We start from the raw sequence: 19,397 nt of genomic DNA, 5'->3' as shown, positions 1-19,397 counted from the left end.
TACGTCCTTGGGGATTATCATTGATCGGTGTCCTCTAAAAATGGCGGCTCTCAATTGGAAATCTGTCACCGAGAAGATACAGGGGGCTCTGATGGTCCATGAGCAGCGCTCTGCTACCATTTTGCAAAAAGTCAGAATTTTAGACACCTACGTCCTATGTAAAGCTTATTATGTTGCTCAGCTGTTCCCACTTCCCATGATGGTGGCGAAAAGGTTGCGCCAATTGTCTAGCAGGTTTATATGGAAGGGCCATCTATTCAAGTTACGTTACGAGGTAATGACGAAACCGCGTCTCTCCGGAGGCTTGGGCCTCTCTGACATTACTCGCAAGGCGTCTGCTTTGTACGTCCGCCGAACGACTCTAATTGTTACGCAAGAAGTGACTTCAATTACATCCAGGCTTTTTACTGTTGTGCGTCCGGCGAGCCTTGCTCCACCTGTCGATGTCGGACGCCTAAATTTTAAGTTGAAACACATTCAGGAATTTTACATTGCGGTGAGTTACCTCGGTGACGTCTTCTTGCGGCGACCGGTGCCAACGACCAAGAGCTTGATTGCCCGCTGGGAGGGGCTGGCCAGTCCCAATCCAATAGAACTGGCGTCTCCATCCGTGTCCTGGAGGAACGTCTGGAAGAACGTTAGTCTGCCGATCCACTCTATGGCCGTGGCGTCCACGTGGTATAGGGTAATAAATAATTTGGTTCCCACCAATGTACGACTGCACCGTATTGGTCTTTCTGACACGGACACCTGTACTCGGTGTGGTCTCCTGGATACCCTTGAACATCGATTCACCTGCTGTGGGCACCTTGCTAATTGGCGTTGGCTCAGGAAACAACTTGCTTTTGTCACTAGGTCTGCTGAAGCCGCTTATACTATTGACATCATCGTCCGGCCCGATTCTTCCTTTTTTCCGCGGACGAAGCTCCATACCGTCATGTGGTTGATTGGCCATTTCGTACATTTTGTCAACAGTTGTCATGAAGAGGATGGACACCTAGCGTTTCGGCAGTACATGCTTACTGCTTACTGGCAGCGCTTGCGATTGCCAGGCCTCCGAGATGATTTTGCCAATATGCTTAGCCTGACATTTGAAAGAGAGGGTGTTGGCTAAGGTCACCTGTGTGAGCCATTTTCTTTTATACTGTTTCTGAATTTGCCGCCTTTATGTATGTTTCTTCTCTACACCAGGACTGAAGTTTTCGTGTTTTAACCGTTATTTCAGTAAGCAGTTTACATTATATAGTCATGTTTTAGGATTTTAATTTCAGTACTGTACTTCTTTTGAAGTGGCTGTGTGGTGGGTATTCTTTAATATTTTTTTCAATAGATATATTCGTTCGAGTGGTAGAGTAAAAAAAAAAAAAAAAAAAAAAAAAAAAAAAAAAAAAAAGGGGTATGATTCCTGCTTCGGGTGCAGGAGGTCCCGGGTTCAAATCCCGGACGAGCCCTTGCGTTTTGTATAACGGTGCGGTAACAAATCGCATGGCGGCGGCTGTTTCGCGCTTTTCCAGGCCTAAAAAAAAAAAAAAAAAAAAAAAAAAAAAAAGTGGCTAGGATACATGGCTTTCACCCAGGAGGCCCGGGTTCGATTCCCGGTACCGGAACGGAATTTTTTCCACACGAATCGTGGCAAGTTTGAGCTGTCCGAGCAGCCGTTTGCCGTCCTGCTCGCAATATAGCTACTGTTTCGTGACCGTCAGCAGAATATAGACTAGGGAAGCAGACACACGACGACCATAGAAAAGGTGTATGGCTTCATGCCACCTGTTTCCAGCGTAGGGCTGAGCAACTGCATCTGCCGAGGCCCGTTAGCTCAGTTGGTTAGAGCGTCGTGCTAATAACGCGAAGGTCGTGGGTTCGATCCCCCCACGGGCCACTACTCTTTTACTACTACGAAAAGGCAGCGCCGATTTCAGCTGGCGAGTGTGATGACCAAAAGATCATCACCCTGCGTGGAAGTTGACAGAGGATCCGAACCCGACTCGTCGGGAAGCGCTACAGCATTCACTCGGCAATGGCCATAATATCTTGAATACACTGGTTCTCAACCGATAAAGAGAAAATGAAAGAAAATGTCCGATTGCCGATGCGTAACAACTTTGGCCCTTGTCAGTACTTGGGCGGGTGAGCGCATGGGAACACAGGGCACTATTTGCACTTTTACTTCCTATTTTTGTTTCTCCTTTGTTTTCGGAGCTACAGCCCGATTCGGTCAGGGAGACGCCACCGTGAAATGAAGGGGGCGTGCTGTGTGTCCATCGCCTCGCCTCTCCTTACCTCTCTCAGTCGTTTCTCGTGCTTGTCGTTTTGATAAAGGCCGATTTGAGAGCGTCAGCTCTCGCGTCAGCTGAGCAAAGTCGAGACAAGTCGAGACACGAGACAAGTCGAGACACACTAAGGGCTGGTATGCAGCGAGTAAGAGGGCGAAAAAACAATAATTTAAGAGCGCGTGGCAAAAGTACTCATACGCGAAATTAAAAGCCTGCTGCGGTGGCCGGGAATCGAACGCGGATCAACTGCTTGGAAGGCAACTATGCTGACCATTACACCACCACCGCACAAGCGAGCGCCGCGCGTCCGCGCTGTGTCGGCTTCCCGCCAGTCGGCAGCGGCCGAAGGTGATCGTACCTGGCAGGCGCATTTCGAGGCAGGCTAGGGGAGCACATCCAGACGCATTCGGACAGCGTATCCGCGCACATTTCGCATCCTTTGGCAAGAGTTGGGCGCCGGCGACGCAAGAGTACGCAGAGGACCGCGTTCTGGCGGCATTTTTAAGCAGTGCAGTGCAGGATTCAGCGTCTGCAGCATCTTTCCCACAGAATGCTACGGCGCTTGACGGCAGTCCCACTTTCCCTTGAGACATCTGCTCGGGAAGCAGCGTCAAGTTACCGCTGGCCCCAGCATCGGTGGTTCAGTGGTAGAATGCTCGCCTGCCACGCGGGCGGCCCGGGTTCGATTCCCGGCCGATGCATCATTTTGCTTTTCCCGCGATGATGCTGCCGCGTGGCTTGAGCGCTTGAGATGCACGATCCACAAGAATGTGTAGCTGGATTTCCCTTGAGAAGGACCGAGAACGCAGCACTCGCGGGTCCCCACTAGGACGCTCGCATCATGTTCTACAGACTAGCGTCGGCCTGGCCTCACAAGTTGCTGGGTCCGGGTGCCTCCGAGGCTCTGAACTTTAACGACAAGGAGTGCTGCCTATCGTTGCAACAGCTGCAGCAGCACCGCAATCAACTGGGCCGGCAGTGCACGTGTAGCAACAGAACACGTTATCCAGGAAGTACAGTGTCTCTACGTCTAATATTGGGTACGGTATTTACCCAGTTTCCAGGACAAGCGGTGCACCCGTGCCTCGGTAGCGCAGTAGGCAGCGCGTAAGTCTCATAATCTTAAGGTCGTGAGTTCGATCCTCACCCGGGGCATTTAATTTTCTGTGACTGATGGTGGTGCTGTTGCTAGGGCGCCAACGTATTTCTTGTTTGTTATCCACAACGTTTCAACGCTTCAGCGGGAAAATGTTTACTTCCTGTTATTGCTACTTACAGCTTCCCTTTTCCTCTTCTCCCAGCAGAGCATGAAGCCAAAAGCATTGCTCTGCGACGTTTGAGGTGCGCGCCTTGCCAGTCAGTATGTGCAAAGATGCTCGCAAAGAGAGAGGGGCGCCGACGCGGCACTCGACACGAAATGCGCCAAGCGACCGTACGAACGGTCGAACGAAACGTCCACATCCGGTGTGGTCTAGTGGCTAGGATACATGGCTTTCACCCAGGAGGCCCGGGTTCGATTCCCGGTACCGGAACGGAATTTTTTCCACACGAATCGTGGCAAGTTTGAGCTGTCCGAGCAGCCGTTTGCCGTCCTGCTCGCAATATAGCTACTGTTTCGTGACCGTCAGCAGAATATAGACTAGGGAAGCAGACACACGACGACCATAGAAAAGGTGTATGGCTTCATGCCACCTGTTTCCAGCGTAGGGCTGAGCAACTGCATCTGCCGAGGCCCGTTAGCTCAGTTGGTTAGAGCGTCGTGCTAATAACGCGAAGGTCGTGGGTTCGATCCCCCCACGGGCCACTACTCTTTTACTACTACGAAAAGGCAGCGCCGATTTCAGCTGGCGAGTGTGATGACCAAAAGATCATCACCCTGCGTGGAAGTTGACAGAGGATCCGAACCCGACTCGTCGGGAAGCGCTACAGCATTCACTCGGCAATGGCCATAATATCTTGAATACACTGGTTCTCAACCGATAAAGAGAAAATGAAAGAAAATGTCCGATTGCCGATGCGTAACAACTTTGGCCCTTGTCAGTACTTGGGCGGGTGAGCGCATGGGAACACAGGGCACTATTTGCACTTTTACTTCCTATTTTTGTTTCTCCTTTGTTTTCGGAGCTACAGCCCGATTCGGTCAGGGAGACGCCACCGTGAAATGAAGGGGGCGTGCTGTGTGTCCATCGCCTCGCCTCTCCTTACCTCTCTCAGTCGTTTCTCGTGCTTGTCGTTTTGATAAAGGCCGATTTGAGAGCGTCAGCTCTCGCGTCAGCTGAGCAAAGTCGAGACAAGTCGAGACACGAGACAAGTCGAGACACACTAAGGGCTGGTATGCAGCGAGTAAGAGGGCGAAAAAACAATAATTTAAGAGCGCGTGGCAAAAGTACTCATACGCGAAATTAAAAGCCTGCTGCGGTGGCCGGGAATCGAACGCGGATCAACTGCTTGGAAGGCAACTATGCTGACCATTACACCACCACCGCACAAGCGAGCGCCGCGCGTCCGCGCTGTGTCGGCTTCCCGCCAGTCGGCAGCGGCCGAAGGTGATCGTACCTGGCAGGCGCATTTCGAGGCAGGCTAGGGGAGCACATCCAGACGCATTCGGACAGCGTATCCGCGCACATTTCGCATCCTTTGGCAAGAGTTGGGCGCCGGCGACGCAAGAGTACGCAGAGGACCGCGTTCTGGCGGCATTTTTAAGCAGTGCAGTGCAGGATTCAGCGTCTGCAGCATCTTTCCCACAGAATGCTACGGCGCTTGACGGCAGTCCCACTTTCCCTTGAGACATCTGCTCGGGAAGCAGCGTCAAGTTACCGCTGGCCCCAGCATCGGTGGTTCAGTGGTAGAATGCTCGCCTGCCACGCGGGCGGCCCGGGTTCGATTCCCGGCCGATGCATCATTTTGCTTTTCCCGCGATGATGCTGCCGCGTGGCTTGAGCGCTTGAGATGCACGATCCACAAGAATGTGTAGCTGGATTTCCCTTGAGAAGGACCGAGAACGCAGCACTCGCGGGTCCCCACTAGGACGCTCGCATCATGTTCTACAGACTAGCGTCGGCCTGGCCTCACAAGTTGCTGGGTCCGGGTGCCTCCGAGGCTCTGAACTTTAACGACAAGGAGTGCTGCCTATCGTTGCAACAGCTGCAGCAGCACCGCAATCAACTGGGCCGGCAGTGCACGTGTAGCAACAGAACACGTTATCCAGGAAGTACAGTGTCTCTACGTCTAATATTGGGTACGGTATTTACCCAGTTTCCAGGACAAGCGGTGCACCCGTGCCTCGGTAGCGCAGTAGGCAGCGCGTAAGTCTCATAATCTTAAGGTCGTGAGTTCGATCCTCACCCGGGGCATTTAATTTTCTGTGACTGATGGTGGTGCTGTTGCTAGGGCGCCAACGTATTTCTTGTTTGTTATCCACAACGTTTCAACGCTTCAGCGGGAAAATGTTTACTTCCTGTTATTGCTACTTACAGCTTCCCTTTTCCTCTTCTCCCAGCAGAGCATGAAGCCAAAAGCATTGCTCTGCGACGTTTGAGGTGCGCGCCTTGCCAGTCAGTATGTGCAAAGATGCTCGCAAAGAGAGAGGGGCGCCGACGCGGCACTCGACACGAAATGCGCCAAGCGACCGTACGAACGGTCGAACGAAACGTCCACATCCGGTGTGGTCTAGTGGCTAGGATACCTGGCTTTCACCCAGGAGGCCCGGGTTCGATTCCCGGTACCGGAACGGAATTTTTTCCACACGAATCGTGGCAAGTTTGAGCTGTCCGAGCAGCCGTTTGCCGTCCTGCTCGCAATATAGCTACTGTTTCGTGACCGTCAGCAGAATATAGACTAGGGAAGCAGACACACGACGACCATAGAAAAGGTGTATGGCTTCATGCCACCTGTTTCCAGCGTAGGGCTGAGCAACTGCATCTGCCGAGGCCCGTTAGCTCAGTTGGTTAGAGCGTCGTGCTAATAACGCGAAGGTCGTGGGTTCGATCCCCCCACGGGCCACTACTCTTTTACTACTACGAAAAGGCAGCGCCGATTTCAGCTGGCGAGTGTGATGACCAAAAGATCATCACCCTGCGTGGAAGTTGACAGAGGATCCGAACCCGACTCGTCGGGAAGCGCTACAGCATTCACTCGGCAATGGCCATAATATCTTGAATACACTGGTTCTCAACCGATAAAGAGAAAATGAAAGAAAATGTCCGATTGCCGATGCGTAACAACTTTGGCCCTTGTCAGTACTTGGGCGGGTGAGCGCATGGGAACACAGGGCACTATTTGCACTTTTACTTCCTATTTTTGTTTCTCCTTTGTTTTCGGAGCTACAGCCCGATTCGGTCAGGGAGACGCCACCGTGAAATGAAGGGGGCGTGCTGTGTGTCCATCGCCTCGCCTCTCCTTACCTCTCTCAGTCGTTTCTCGTGCTTGTCGTTTTGATAAAGGCCGATTTGAGAGCGTCAGCTCTCGCGTCAGCTGAGCAAAGTCGAGACAAGTCGAGACACGAGACAAGTCGAGACACACTAAGGGCTGGTATGCAGCGAGTAAGAGGGCGAAAAAACAATAATTTAAGAGCGCGTGGCAAAAGTACTCATACGCGAAATTAAAAGCCTGCTGCGGTGGCCGGGAATCGAACGCGGATCAACTGCTTGGAAGGCAACTATGCTGACCATTACACCACCACCGCACAAGCGAGCGCCGCGCGTCCGCGCTGTGTCGGCTTCCCGCCAGTCGGCAGCGGCCGAAGGTGATCGTACCTGGCAGGCGCATTTCGAGGCAGGCTAGGGGAGCACATCCAGACGCATTCGGACAGCGTATCCGCGCACATTTCGCATCCTTTGGCAAGAGTTGGGCGCCGGCGACGCAAGAGTACGCAGAGGACCGCGTTCTGGCGGCATTTTTAAGCAGTGCAGTGCAGGATTCAGCGTCTGCAGCATCTTTCCCACAGAATGCTACGGCGCTTGACGGCAGTCCCACTTTCCCTTGAGACATCTGCTCGGGAAGCAGCGTCAAGTTACCGCTGGCCCCAGCATCGGTGGTTCAGTGGTAGAATGCTCGCCTGCCACGCGGGCGGCCCGGGTTCGATTCCCGGCCGATGCATCATTTTGCTTTTCCCGCGATGATGCTGCCGCGTGGCTTGAGCGCTTGAGATGCACGATCCACAAGAATGTGTAGCTGGATTTCCCTTGAGAAGGACCGAGAACGCAGCACTCGCGGGTCCCCACTAGGACGCTCGCATCATGTTCTACAGACTAGCGTCGGCCTGGCCTCACAAGTTGCTGGGTCCGGGTGCCTCCGAGGCTCTGAACTTTAACGACAAGGAGTGCTGCCTATCGTTGCAACAGCTGCAGCAGCACCGCAATCAACTGGGCCGGCAGTGCACGTGTAGCAACAGAACACGTTATCCAGGAAGTACAGTGTCTCTACGTCTAATATTGGGTACGGTATTTACCCAGTTTCCAGGACAAGCGGTGCACCCGTGCCTCGGTAGCGCAGTAGGCAGCGCGTAAGTCTCATAATCTTAAGGTCGTGAGTTCGATCCTCACCCGGGGCATTTAATTTTCTGTGACTGATGGTGGTGCTGTTGCTAGGGCGCCAACGTATTTCTTGTTTGTTATCCACAACGTTTCAACGCTTCAGCGGGAAAATGTTTACTTCCTGTTATTGCTACTTACAGCTTCCCTTTTCCTCTTCTCCCAGCAGAGCATGAAGCCAAAAGCATTGCTCTGCGACGTTTGAGGTGCGCGCCTTGCCAGTCAGTATGTGCAAAGATGCTCGCAAAGAGAGAGGGGCGCCGACGCGGCACTCGACACGAAATGCGCCAAGCGACCGTACGAACGGTCGAACGAAACGTCCACATCCGGTGTGGTCTAGTGGCTAGGATACCTGGCTTTCACCCAGGAGGCCCGGGTTCGATTCCCGGTACCGGAACGGAATTTTTTCCACACGAATCGTGGCAAGTTTGAGCTGTCCGAGCAGCCGTTTGCCGTCCTGCTCGCAATATAGCTACTGTTTCGTGACCGTCAGCAGAATATAGACTAGGGAAGCAGACACACGACGACCATAGAAAAGGTGTATGGCTTCATGCCACCTGTTTCCAGCGTAGGGCTGAGCAACTGCATCTGCCGAGGCCCGTTAGCTCAGTTGGTTAGAGCGTCGTGCTAATAACGCGAAGGTCGTGGGTTCGATCCCCCCACGGGCCACTACTCTTTTACTACTACGAAAAGGCAGCGCCGATTTCAGCTGGCGAGTGTGATGACCAAAAGATCATCACCCTGCGTGGAAGTTGACAGAGGATCCGAACCCGACTCGTCGGGAAGCGCTACAGCATTCACTCGGCAATGGCCATAATATCTTGAATACACTGGTTCTCAACCGATAAAGAGAAAATGAAAGAAAATGTCCGATTGCCGATGCGTAACAACTTTGGCCCTTGTCAGTACTTGGGCGGGTGAGCGCATGGGAACACAGGGCACTATTTGCACTTTTACTTCCTATTTTTGTTTCTCCTTTGTTTTCGGAGCTACAGCCCGATTCGGTCAGGGAGACGCCACCGTGAAATGAAGGGGGCGTGCTGTGTGTCCATCGCCTCGCCTCTCCTTACCTCTCTCAGTCGTTTCTCGTGCTTGTCGTTTTGATAAAGGCCGATTTGAGAGCGTCAGCTCTCGCGTCAGCTGAGCAAAGTCGAGACAAGTCGAGACACGAGACAAGTCGAGACACACTAAGGGCTGGTATGCAGCGAGTAAGAGGGCGAAAAAACAATAATTTAAGAGCGCGTGGCAAAAGTACTCATACGCGAAATTAAAAGCCTGCTGCGGTGGCCGGGAATCGAACGCGGATCAACTGCTTGGAAGGCAACTATGCTGACCATTACACCAGTTCCGCTTTAGACGCCGTGCAGTGTGGACGTGCCTAGTCTTCCGCTCCGCCGTAGCGTTACGTATAGTGGACTATCATTTTTGTTTACGTGTTGTGTTGCAACTTCTGTGAGTGTTTCTTCGTCGTTGTTTCGTACCTTGTGTTTTTTTTTTCTGTCCTTATTTCAGTGTTTTTTGTATAGCGGTTTCGACCGCATATTTTGAAAATGTCGTCCCAGGTTATTCCTCGTCAGGCTACAGTTAGTTTTGCTTTTGACAAGTCAACCCGCCATGTGCAACCCAGTTCTCTTGAGATTCATGATTGGTTGGTAGATACCTTTGGTGTTCATTCGGATCAGGTGCACACTGCTTATTTTGATACCGAACTGTATGTTTTCTTTGTTAAGTTTATGGACCCACTTCAGGTTGATAAAATTCTTTCTAAATATGGTCATCAAGTTCTCTTTCGGCATCGGGATGATTCTGTAAGTACCGTGCTGCTTTCCAATGCTTCCATCACGTATACCAATGTTCGTGTTTACAACCTTCCGCCGGAGGTGGATAATGTCTATCTTAAGGAGGGTCTACAGAAGTATGGTGATGTAAAGAGCATTCGCCTTGAACGCTGGTCAAGCCAACATCGCCTGCAATGTTACAGTGGTATTCGTTCAGTCGAAATGCACGTTAAGCAGAATATTCCATCTCACCTGCAGATCGGTGGATATCGTGTCCATGTAACATATAGTGGTCAGGTTGGCACCTGTTTTTTGTGCAATGAAAGTGGTCACGTGCGTACCGACTGTCCGCGGAGAGTTTTTGTTTTAAAAAATTCTCTCGAACAGCGTCGCAAGTTAACGGTCGCTGACCTCGTTGCAGGTGGTTCTGCTCTTGGTGTAGCACAGTCCGGTGGTAGTAGCGCCCCGCCACAGGTTTTGCGCACCCCTGATACAGAATTTCCTCCTTTGCGTGCTCAATCTGATGTTGTTCCGTCTGTCCCTCAGGTGGGTGTGCCACTTTTGAATAATAAGAGGCGTCGCCCACACGATGGAAATAGTACGGATGAGGATCTCCCTGAGATGCCCCAGTCCGAGCGACCGGCATCCTCCGAGCCACTGTGTACTGTAGCTGCTCCCTGCCCTCCTGAGGTAGCGGTTCCGGTGGCGGCTGCTGGCGCCCCTCCGGCCTCCGACGCAGCTTCTCTCGAGTCGGGTCGTCGGTCGGGCCTGTTGGCGCCGTCTTCCGAACCGACTTCGATGTCACAACAAGTGGAGCCGCGACAACTTCCTGCTTCGCTGCCCCATACCTCTGCCAGCGGAGCTGCTCCGCTTCCTTCCAACTCTGCGGCCTCGGACCTTCCTGCTCACGTTTCGCCTCCGTGCAGTCCATGTTTGCCGGAAGCTAGTGCGGGTGTTGACCATTCCGTTTTGTCGGATGTTTCCCCCGCGACCCCGGATCCCGCATGTGGACCGGCGCGGGTGGTGTCGGATACAGAACTTGACCCTCCTACGTCACCGGCGGCAGAAGTTCCCTTGCCCGTCAGTCGACGCAAGTTACGCGTTCAGCCGAACGTTAATGCTGTTCGTAAAAAACCGAAACGTAAGGGATCCGCGGAACGGGGTAGCAGTCCCCCTCCCTCGGATGCCTCCGTCACCCCTGCTATGGACTGTGATGCTGGTGCGTCGGTGTAGGTGATTTGTTTTCTCGCTTTTCTCTCTATGGTTCAAGCATACACCTTTCTTACCTTAAATGTTAACCGTATTGAGTCCGACGTTCGCATTGCCTCTTTGCGGCAGTTTATTTACGACGCCTGTGCGGACGTAGTGTTTTTGCAGGAAGTGTTGTTTTCTGATCTCTCTCTACCTGGATTTCAAACTGTTTTTAATGTCGCGCCGGAATATTCAACAGGAACTGCTCTTTTCTTTCGAGAGGGCATTCCTATTACTGACATTGAATTCCTTGACTCTGGCCGTGGGATTGGTTGTCGTCTCTTTGATCTCCGCCTCGTTGTTTTGTATGCCCCCTCTGGTTCGGGTCACACTGTGGCTCGATCGCGCTTTTATAAAGAAGAGCTTATTTATCTTTTGCGCCAGAGTCCCCGGAGTCTCCTGCTCGGAGGCGATTTTAATTGTGTTTTACGCCCTGCAGACCAGTCCCCCAATTTTAATTATTGCCGTGATTTACATGACTTAGTTCGTACGATGCATCTGCGTGATGTTTGGGAACACAAATATCCAACCCTGGTGAAATATACGTTTTTTACCGCGTCCTCATGCAGTAGACTCGACAGATTCTATATATCTGATTTTTTATGTGATAAAATTCTTTCTGTCGATGTTATTCCTACTAGTTTTTCTGACCATTGTGCTTTTACTGCAACTGTAAATCTTAGTCGCCAACCTGCAAAACTTTATCGTTCCCAGTGGATGTTAAATGTTTCCCACCTTGCCGACAGTGCTATGGATGATGTTATAAGTGGCGTGTGGGAGCGATGTCTTCGCTCTGTCCCGCGATACCCCTACTTGCTGGTTTGGTGGACTGCGTTTGCCAAGCCCAAGATTCGTCAGACTTTGATTTTCTACTGTGCTGCTAGGACGCGTGATTTTAAGAACACGTATGAATATTACTACTCTGTCCTGCGTGAACTATATGACGCGGCGGGTACCTCTCCACTGCGGATCCATGATGTTCGTCGTATTAAAGCCAAGCTCTTGAGCCTTAAACGACGACAGATGGATGGTCTGCGAGTTAAGTCGAAACCTCACTCTCTTGTTGAAGGTGAACTGACATCCTTGTACCACCTGCTACGGCATCAGACTCGTCGTCGCCGCTCCTTCATCTCTTCTCTTACGGTGGATGATGGGCGACGGCTTATTGCACAGGAGGAAATGGTTCGTGCTCTTCATCAGTATTACACTAGTCTATATTCTGCCGATGATTCTGGTGAGTCTCTTTCGGATGATGTCTTTGGGGATCTAACTGCGACGATCGCGCCTGACGCGAACGGCGAATTTCTCCGGGAGTTCCAGGTAGATGATGTTTTCGATTTTATTGCTCGCTCTCCGTCCAGTAAATCGCCGGGTCCAGACGGCCTGCCTAAAGAATTTTATCTCCGTTTTTGGCCTCTTTTGGGTGGCATTTTTACGCAGATTTTAAATGAGATTGTCAGGGGGATGGATGTGCCTGCCGATTTTAAAGTAGGGAAAATTGTTTTAATCCCGAAGTCCTCTGGTCGTTTATCTGCTGCCAATCTTCGTCCGCTCACATTGCTGAATTTTGACTACAAGACAGCTGCTAGAGCGCTCAATAGCCGGTTGTCTTCTCTGCTTCGAGGTGTGATTGGTGCACATCAATGTTGTTTTCATGATAGATCTATTCTGACACCAGTAGCCGAATATCGGGATGTTGTCTCGGTTGCGGCGGTTACAAACGTACATTGTGCCTTTGCCTTCCTTGATTTTTATAAGGCTTTTGATCACGTCAGTCATGTGTTTTTAGATCGTGTTTTAGGTACAATAGGTTTTAACGCTTCATCACGTGGTGTTCTTGGCAATTTGTATAGGGGAATAACAGCTCGGGTGTCAGTCAATGGGCAGCTGACGCCGCCCATTGCTATCCGCCGCGGAGTGCCTCAGGGTAGTCCGCTCTCTATGTCTTTATTCGTATTGTCCCTGGAACCGCTGCTTCGGACTATTGCTCTCAAGCTTCAGGGTATGTCCCTCTCTGGTGGGAAGCTCTCTGTTAAGGCATATGCGGATGATGTCGTTGTTCTCCTCCGTCAACGTGATGATATCCCGTTGTTGAAAGGGGCAGTTGATGCATACTGTCGTGTCTCTGGAGCGCGTCTCAATCAGGGTAAATGTAAGTTCCTTGATATTCGAGGATTTCGCGATGCTGACGTCCCTTGGGCCACTTTTGTCGATCGCCATACGTCCTTGGGGATTATCATTGATCGGTGTCCTCTAAAAATGGCGGCTCTCAATTGGAAATCTGTCACCGAGAAGATACAGGGGGCTCTGATGGTCCATGAGCAGCGCTCTGCTACCATTTTGCAAAAAGTCAGAATTTTAGACACCTACGTTCTATGTAAAGCTTATTATGTTGCTCAGCTGTTCCCACTTCCTATGATGGTGGCGAAAAGGTTGCGCCAATTGTCGAGCAGGTTTATATGGAAGGGACATCTATTCAAGTTACGTTACGAGGTAATGACGAAACCGCGTCTCTCCGGAGGCTTGGGCCTCTCTGACATTACTCGCAAGGCGTCTGCTTTGTACGTCCGCCGAACGACTCTAATTGTTACGCAAGAAGTGACTTCGATTACATCCAGGCTTTTTACTGTTGTGCGTCCGGCGAGCCTTGCTCCACCTGTCGATGTCGGACGCCTAAATTTTAAGTTGAAACACATTCGGGAATTTTACATTGCGGTGAGTTACCTCGGTGACGTTTTCTTGCGGCGACCGGTGCCAACGACCAAGGGCTTGATTGCCCGCTGGGAGGGGCTGGCCGGTCCCAATCCAATAGAACTGGCGTCTCCATCTGTGTCCTGGAGGAACGTCTGGAAGAACGTTAGTCTGCCGATCCACTCTATGGCCGTGGCGTCCACGTGGTATAGGGTAATAAATAATTTGGTTCCCACCAATGTACGACTGCACCGTATTGGTCTTTCTGACACGGACACCTGTACTCGGTGTGGTCTCCTGGATACCCTTGAACATCGATTCACCTGCTGTGGGCACCTTGCTAATTGGCGTTGGCTCAGGAAACAACTTGCTTTTGTCACTAGGTCTGCTGAAGCCGCTTATACTATTGACATCATCGTCCGGCCCGATTCTTCCTTTTTTCCGCGGACGAAGCTCAATACCGTCATGTGGTTGATTGGCCATTTCGTACATTTTGTCAACAGTTGTCATGAAGAGGATGGACACCTAGCGTTTCGCCAGTACATGCTTACTGCTTACTGGCAGCGCTTGCGATTGCCAGGCCTCCGAGATGATTTTGCCAATATGCTTAGCCTGACATTTGAAAGAGAGGGTGTTGGCTAAGGTCACCTGTGTGAGCCATTTTCTTTTATACTGTTTCTGGATTTGCCGCCTTTATGTATGTTTCTTCTCTACACCAGGACTGAAGTTTCCGTGTTTTTTTTTGTTTTTTTTTTTTTTAATCTTTATTTCACAAAGCAGTCTACATTATATAGTCATGTTTTAGGATTTTAATTTCAGTAGTGTACTTCTTTTGAAGTGGCTGTGTTGTGGATGTTCCTTAATATTTTTTTTTTTTTCAATAGACATATTTGTTAGAGGAACAATAATTACGCTTTCATTTGCTCATAATGAGCTGAGACTGAATTGCAGGCATTTATATATAAAAAAAAAAAAAAAAAAAAAAAAAAAAAAAAAAAAAGGGGTATGATTCCTGCTTTGGGTGCAGGAGGTCCCGGGTTCATATCCCGGACAGGCCCTACTTTTCACTTTCGCGACAACCCAGCACTACGATAAACTTGCGAGTCTCTGAAAGTAAGCCATGCAGCAAGAAAAACAGCATGTCGGGCCACCGGCCCATGAGACTCATAGGTGCGTCTTATGGATAGCAATCTACGTGGCAGGATTAAGCCGTCTTCGCTTAAAAAAAAAAAAAAAAAAAAAAAAAAAAAAAAAAAAGTTGGTTAGAGCGTCGTGCTAATAACGCGAAGGTCGTGGGTTCGATCCCCCCACGGGCCACTACTCTTTTACTACTACGAAAAGGCAGCGCCGATTTCAGCTGGCGAGTGTGATGACCAAAAGATCATCACCCTGCGTGGAAGTTGACAGAGGATCCGAACCCGACTCGTCGGGAAGCGCTACAGCATTCACTCGGCAATGGCCATAATATCTTGAATACACTGGTTCTCAACCGATAAAGAGAAAATGAAAGAAAATGTCCGATTGCCGATGCGTAACAACTTTGGCCCTTGTCAGTACTTGGGCGGGTGAGCGCATGGGAACACAGGGCACTATTTGCACTTTTACTTCCTATTTTTGTTTCTCCTTTGTTTTCGGAGCTACAGCCCGATTCGGTCAGGGAGACGCCACCGTGAAATGAAGGGGGCGTGCTGTGTGTCCATCGCCTCGCCTCTCCTTACCTCTCTCAGTCGTTTCTCGTGCTTGTCGTTTTGATAAAGGCCGATTTGAGAGCGTCAGCTCTCGCGTCAGCTGAGCAAAGTCGAGACAAGTCGAGACACGAGACAAGTCGAGACACACTAAGGGCTGGTATGCAGCGAGTAAGAGGGCGAAAAAACAATAATTTAAGAGCGCGTGGCAAAAGTACTCATACGCGAAATTAAAAGCCTGCTGCGGTGGCCGGGAATCGAACGCGGATCAACTGCTTGGAAGGCAACTATGCTGACCATTACACCAGTTCCGCTTTAGACGCCGTGCAGTGTGGACGTGCCTAGTCTTCCGCTCCGCCGTAGCGTTACGTATAGTGGACTATCATTTTTGTTTACGTGTTGTGTTGCAACTTCTGTGAGTGTTTCTTCGTCGTTGTTTCGTACCTTGTGTTTTTTTTTTCTGTCCTTATTTCAGTGTTTTTTGTATAGCGGTTTCGACCGCATATTTTGAAAATGTCGTCCCAGGTTATTCCTCGTCAGGCTACAGTTAGTTTTGCTTTTGACAAGTCAACCCGCCATGTGCAACCCAGTTCTCTTGAGATTCATGATTGGTTGGTAGATACCTTTGGTGTTCATTCGGATCAGGTGCACACTGCTTATTTTGATACCGAACTGTATGTTTTCTTTGTTAAGTTTATGGACCCACTTCAGGTTGATAAAATTCTTTCTAAATATGGTCATCAAGTTCTCTTTCGGCATCGGGATGATTCTGTAAGTACCGTGCTGCTTTCCAATGCTTCCATCACGTATACCAATGTTCGTGTTTACAACCTTCCGCCGGAGGTGGATAATGTCTATCTTAAGGAGGGTCTACAGAAGTATGGTGATGTAAAGAGCATTCGCCTTGAACGCTGGTCAAGCCAACATCGCCTGCAATGTTACAGTGGTATTCGTTCAGTCGAAATGCACGTTAAGCAGAATATTCCATCTCACCTGCAGATCGGTGGATATCGTGTCCATGTAACATATAGTGGTCAGGTTGGCACCTGTTTTTTGTGCAATGAAAGTGGTCACGTGCGTACCGACTGTCCGCGGAGAGTTTTTGTTTTAAAAAATTCTCTCGAACAGCGTCGCAAGTTAACGGTCGCTGACCTCGTTGCAGGTGGTTCTGCTCTTGGTGTAGCACAGTCCGGTGGTAGTAGCGCCCCGCCACAGGTTTTGCGCACCCCTGATACAGAATTTCCTCCTTTGCGTGCTCAATCTGATGTTGTTCCGTCTGTCCCTCAGGTGGGTGTGCCACTTTTGAATAATAAGAGGCGTCGCCCACACGATGGAAATAGTACGGATGAGGATCTCCCTGAGATGCCCCAGTCCGAGCGACCGGCATCCTCCGAGCCACTGTGTACTGTAGCTGCTCCCTGCCCTCCTGAGGTAGCGGTTCCGGTGGCGGCTGCTGGCGCCCCTCCGGCCTCCGACGCAGCTTCTCTCGAGTCGGGTCGTCGGTCGGGCCTGTTGGCGCCGTCTTCCGAACCGACTTCGATGTCACAACAAGTGGAGCCGCGACAACTTCCTGCTTCGCTGCCCCATACCTCTGCCAGCGGAGCTGCTCCGCTTCCTTCCAACTCTGCGGCCTCGGACCTTCCTGCTCACGTTTCGCCTCCGTGCAGTCCATGTTTGCCGGAAGCTAGTGCGGGTGTTGACCATTCCGTTTTGTCGGATGTTTCCCCCGCGACCCCGGATCCCGCATGTGGACCGGCGCGGGTGGTGTCGGATACAGAACTTGACCCTCCTACGTCACCGGCGGCAGAAGTTCCCTTGCCCGTCAGTCGACGCAAGTTACGCGTTCAGCCGAACGTTAATGCTGTTCGTAAAAAACCGAAACGTAAGGGATCCGCGGAACGGGGTAGCAGTCCCCCTCCCTCGGATGCCTCCGTCACCCCTGCTATGGACTGTGATGCTGGTGCGTCGGTGTAGGTGATTTGTTTTCTCGCTTTTCTCTCTATGGTTCAAGCATACACCTTTCTTACCTTAAATGTTAACCGTATTGAGTCCGACGTTCGCATTGCCTCTTTGCGGCAGTTTATTTACGACGCCTGTGCGGACGTAGTGTTTTTGCAGGAAGTGTTGTTTTCTGATCTCTCTCTACCTGGATTTCAAACTGTTTTTAATGTCGCGCCGGAATATTCAACAGGAACTGCTCTTTTCTTTCGAGAGGGCATTCCTATTACTGACATTGAATTCCTTGACTCTGGCCGTGGGATTGGTTGTCGTCTCTTTGATCTCCGCCTCGTTGTTTTGTATGCCCCCTCTGGTTCGGGTCACACTGTGGCTCGATCGCGCTTTTATAAAGAAGAGCTTATTTATCTTTTGCGCCAGAGTCCCCGGAGTCTCCTGCTCGGAGGCGATTTTAATTGTGTTTTACGCCCTGCAGACCAGTCCCCCAATTTTAATTATTGCCGTGATTTACATGACTTAGTTCGTACGATGCATCTGCGTGATGTTTGGGAACACAAATATCCAACCCTGGTGAAATATACGTTTTTTACCGCGTCCTCATGCAGTAGACTCGACAGATTCTATATATCTGATTTTTTATGTGATAAAATTCTTTCTGTCGATGTTATTCCTACTAGTTTTTCTGACCATTGTGCTTTTACTGCAACTGTAAATCTTAGTCGCCAACCTGCAAAACTTTATCGTTCCCAGTGGATGTTAAATGTTTCCCACCTTGCCGACAGTGCTATGGATGATGTTATAAGTGGCGTGTGGGAGCGATGTCTTCGCTCTGTCCCGCGATACCCCTACTTGCTGGTTTGGTGGACTGCGTTTGCCAAGCCCAAGATTCGTCAGACTTTGATTTTCTACTGTGCTGCTAGGACGCGTGATTTTAAGAACACGTATGAATATTACTACTCTGTCCTGCGTGAACTATATGACGCGGCGGGTACCTCTCCACTGCGGATCCATGATGTTCGTCGTATTAAAGCCAAGCTCTTGAGCCTTAAACGACGACAGATGGATGGTCTGCGAGTTAAGTCGAAACCTCACTCTCTTGTTGAAGGTGAACTGACATCCTTGTACCACCTGCTACGGCATCAGACTCGTCGTCGCCGCTCCTTCATCTCTTCTCTTACGGTGGATGATGGGCGACGGCTTATTGCACAGGAGGAAATGGTTCGTGCTCTTCATCAGTATTACACTAGTCTATATTCTGCCGATGATTCTGGTGAGTCTCTTTCGGATGATGTCTTTGGGGATCTAACTGCGACGATCGCGCCTGACGCGAACGGCGAATTTCTCCGGGAGTTCCAGGTAGATGATGTTTTCGATTTTATTGCTCGCTCTCCGTCCAGTAAATCGCCGGGTCCAGACGGCCTGCCTAAAGAATTTTATCTCCGTTTTTGGCCTCTTTTGGGTGGCATTTTTACGCAGATTTTAAATGAGATTGTCAGGGGGATGGATGTGCCTGCCGATTTTAAAGTAGGGAAAATTGTTTTAATCCCGAAGTCCTCTGGTCGTTTATCTGCTGCCAATCTTCGTCCGCTCACATTGCTGAATTTTGACTACAAGACAGCTGCTAGAGCGCTCAATAGCCGGTTGTCTTCTCTGCTTCGAGGTGTGATTGGTGCACATCAATGTTGTTTTCATGATAGATCTATTCTGACACCAGTAGCCGAATATCGGGATGTTGTCTCGGTTGCGGCGGTTACAAACGTACATTGTGCCTTTGCCTTCCTTGATTTTTATAAGGCTTTTGATCACGTCAGTCATGTGTTTTTAGATCGTGTTTTAGGTACAATAGGTTTTAACGCTTCATCACGTGGTGTTCTTGGCAATTTGTATAGGGGAATAACAGCTCGGGTGTCAGTCAATGGGCAGCTGACGCCGCCCATTGCTATCCGCCGCGGAGTGCCTCAGGGTAGTCCGCTCTCTATGTCTTTATTCGTATTGTCCCTGGAACCGCTGCTTCGGACTATTGCTCTCAAGCTTCAGGGTATGTCCCTCTCTGGTGGGAAGCTCTCTGTTAAGGCATATGCGGATGATGTCGTTGTTCTCCTCCGTCAACGTGATGATATCCCGTTGTTGAAAGGGGCAGTTGATGCATACTGTCGTGTCTCTGGAGCGCGTCTCAATCAGGGTAAATGTAAGTTCCTTGATATTCGAGGATTTCGCGATGCTGACGTCCCT

The 19,397-nt window shown here is 50.4% G+C and overlaps 16 non-coding genes across 16 annotated transcripts; 13 read left to right on the top strand and 3 right to left on the bottom strand.

Moving 5' to 3' along the window:
• Window positions 1-1,805: 1,805 nt before the first annotated feature.
• On the top strand, window positions 1,806-1,879 carry Trnai-aau. The gene has a single exon. It is a non-coding gene; the product is annotated as a tRNA-Ile (tRNA).
• A 610-nt stretch (window positions 1,880-2,489) lies between these two features.
• On the bottom strand, window positions 2,490-2,561 carry Trnag-ucc. The gene has a single exon. It is a non-coding gene; the product is annotated as a tRNA-Gly (tRNA).
• A 342-nt stretch (window positions 2,562-2,903) lies between these two features.
• Window positions 2,904-2,974, top strand: Trnag-gcc. The gene has a single exon. It is a non-coding gene; the product is annotated as a tRNA-Gly (tRNA).
• A 381-nt stretch (window positions 2,975-3,355) lies between these two features.
• On the top strand, window positions 3,356-3,428 carry Trnam-cau. Its single transcript has one exon. It is a non-coding gene; the product is annotated as a tRNA-Met (tRNA).
• A 305-nt stretch (window positions 3,429-3,733) lies between these two features.
• Trnae-uuc lies at window positions 3,734-3,805 on the top strand. Its single transcript has one exon. It is a non-coding gene; the product is annotated as a tRNA-Glu (tRNA).
• A 198-nt stretch (window positions 3,806-4,003) lies between these two features.
• Trnai-aau lies at window positions 4,004-4,077 on the top strand. The gene has a single exon. It is a non-coding gene; the product is annotated as a tRNA-Ile (tRNA).
• Window positions 4,078-4,687: 610 nt separating this feature from the next.
• Window positions 4,688-4,759, bottom strand: Trnag-ucc. Its single transcript has one exon. It is a non-coding gene; the product is annotated as a tRNA-Gly (tRNA).
• Window positions 4,760-5,101: 342 nt separating this feature from the next.
• Trnag-gcc lies at window positions 5,102-5,172 on the top strand. Its single transcript has one exon. It is a non-coding gene; the product is annotated as a tRNA-Gly (tRNA).
• Window positions 5,173-5,553: 381 nt separating this feature from the next.
• Trnam-cau lies at window positions 5,554-5,626 on the top strand. Its single transcript has one exon. It is a non-coding gene; the product is annotated as a tRNA-Met (tRNA).
• Window positions 5,627-5,931: 305 nt separating this feature from the next.
• On the top strand, window positions 5,932-6,003 carry Trnae-uuc. Its single transcript has one exon. It is a non-coding gene; the product is annotated as a tRNA-Glu (tRNA).
• A 198-nt stretch (window positions 6,004-6,201) lies between these two features.
• On the top strand, window positions 6,202-6,275 carry Trnai-aau. The gene has a single exon. It is a non-coding gene; the product is annotated as a tRNA-Ile (tRNA).
• Window positions 6,276-6,885: 610 nt separating this feature from the next.
• On the bottom strand, window positions 6,886-6,957 carry Trnag-ucc. The gene has a single exon. It is a non-coding gene; the product is annotated as a tRNA-Gly (tRNA).
• A 342-nt stretch (window positions 6,958-7,299) lies between these two features.
• Window positions 7,300-7,370, top strand: Trnag-gcc. Its single transcript has one exon. It is a non-coding gene; the product is annotated as a tRNA-Gly (tRNA).
• A 381-nt stretch (window positions 7,371-7,751) lies between these two features.
• Trnam-cau lies at window positions 7,752-7,824 on the top strand. Its single transcript has one exon. It is a non-coding gene; the product is annotated as a tRNA-Met (tRNA).
• A 305-nt stretch (window positions 7,825-8,129) lies between these two features.
• Window positions 8,130-8,201, top strand: Trnae-uuc. Its single transcript has one exon. It is a non-coding gene; the product is annotated as a tRNA-Glu (tRNA).
• A 198-nt stretch (window positions 8,202-8,399) lies between these two features.
• On the top strand, window positions 8,400-8,473 carry Trnai-aau. The gene has a single exon. It is a non-coding gene; the product is annotated as a tRNA-Ile (tRNA).
• The last annotated feature ends 10,924 nt before the right edge of the window (window positions 8,474-19,397 follow it).

The sequence above is a fragment of the Schistocerca piceifrons genome, unplaced genomic scaffold (genome assembly GCF_021461385.2).
Source record: "Schistocerca piceifrons isolate TAMUIC-IGC-003096 unplaced genomic scaffold, iqSchPice1.1 HiC_scaffold_572, whole genome shotgun sequence".
Lineage (NCBI taxonomy): Eukaryota > Metazoa > Arthropoda > Insecta > Orthoptera > Acrididae > Schistocerca > Schistocerca piceifrons.
This window is presented reverse-complemented; position numbering and strand designations above follow the sequence as displayed.